The sequence below is a fragment of the Chrysochloris asiatica genome, unplaced genomic scaffold (assembly GCF_000296735.1).
Source record: "Chrysochloris asiatica unplaced genomic scaffold, ChrAsi1.0 scaffold00319, whole genome shotgun sequence".
NCBI lineage: Eukaryota > Metazoa > Chordata > Mammalia > Afrosoricida > Chrysochloridae > Chrysochloris > Chrysochloris asiatica.
The window spans coordinates 690,082-690,924 of NW_006408837.1; the positions used below are offsets into that span (position 1 = coordinate 690,082).

At 45.9% G+C, this 843-nt stretch overlaps 1 protein-coding gene across 1 annotated transcript in view; it reads left to right on the forward strand.

The window, feature by feature from the left end:
- The window catches only part of SORCS2 (sortilin-related VPS10 domain containing receptor 2), a gene marked incomplete at its 5' end in the record, with an annotated part of 427,091 nt that overhangs the window by 341,636 nt on the left and 84,612 nt on the right, over nucleotides 1–843 (forward strand). The gene's annotated exons all lie outside the window — the stretch shown is intronic.

Below are 843 nucleotides of genomic sequence, written 5' to 3' on the forward strand. Positions count from 1 at the left end.
GCTCCTGTACTATGTACAGTTTCAGGAACCCCGAGGAGTCATTCTGCAAAATTAGCAGTTCAAAACTACCAGTTGCTCTGTGGGAGAAAGATGAGACTTTCTGCTCCCGTAAAGATTTACAGCCTCAGAAACCCTACACAGAGTCACTATTAGTCAGAACCAACTCCACAGCACATAACCAACACCACCACCAAGGAGCTGTCTACTCTGTCCAGCTCTAAGGTCACTATGGGTGGGATAGAGTGGACGGCAGGGGGTTGGTTTTCTTGGTCCTCAGTGTCAGGAGCTTCAGAGTCCAAATCGAGTCTAGGCTGTGTCGAATCCTTCTTGGAGTCTCTCTCCTAGTTCCTGGTATCTGTTGGTGATCTCTGGGGGTCCTTGATACTCCTAGGTGATCCCCTCTCCTAGTTCCTGGTGTCTGTTGACATGCCAGGTGATTCTTGGCTTTCCTAGGCATTCCTTGATGTCCATCTCTTTCTGTTTTGCTTTTCATATAACTAGAAGGGTTAGGATTAGAACCTGCTTTAAATAGTTTGTTACACATTAGGCTACTCACCCTCACAGAATGGAGACCACCTAAGCACTCTTACAGAATGGAGACCACCTAACCACCTACATAGAATAAAGACCACCTAACCAACCACCTTCATAGAATAAAGACCACCTAACCACTCTTACAGAATGGAGACCACCTAACCACCTTCATAGAATGAAAACCACTTAACCACCTTCATAGAATGAAGACCACCTAAGCACTCTTACAGAATGGAGACCACCTAACCACCTTCATAGAATGGAGACCTCCTAACCACTCTTACAGAATGGAGACCACCTAACCACCTT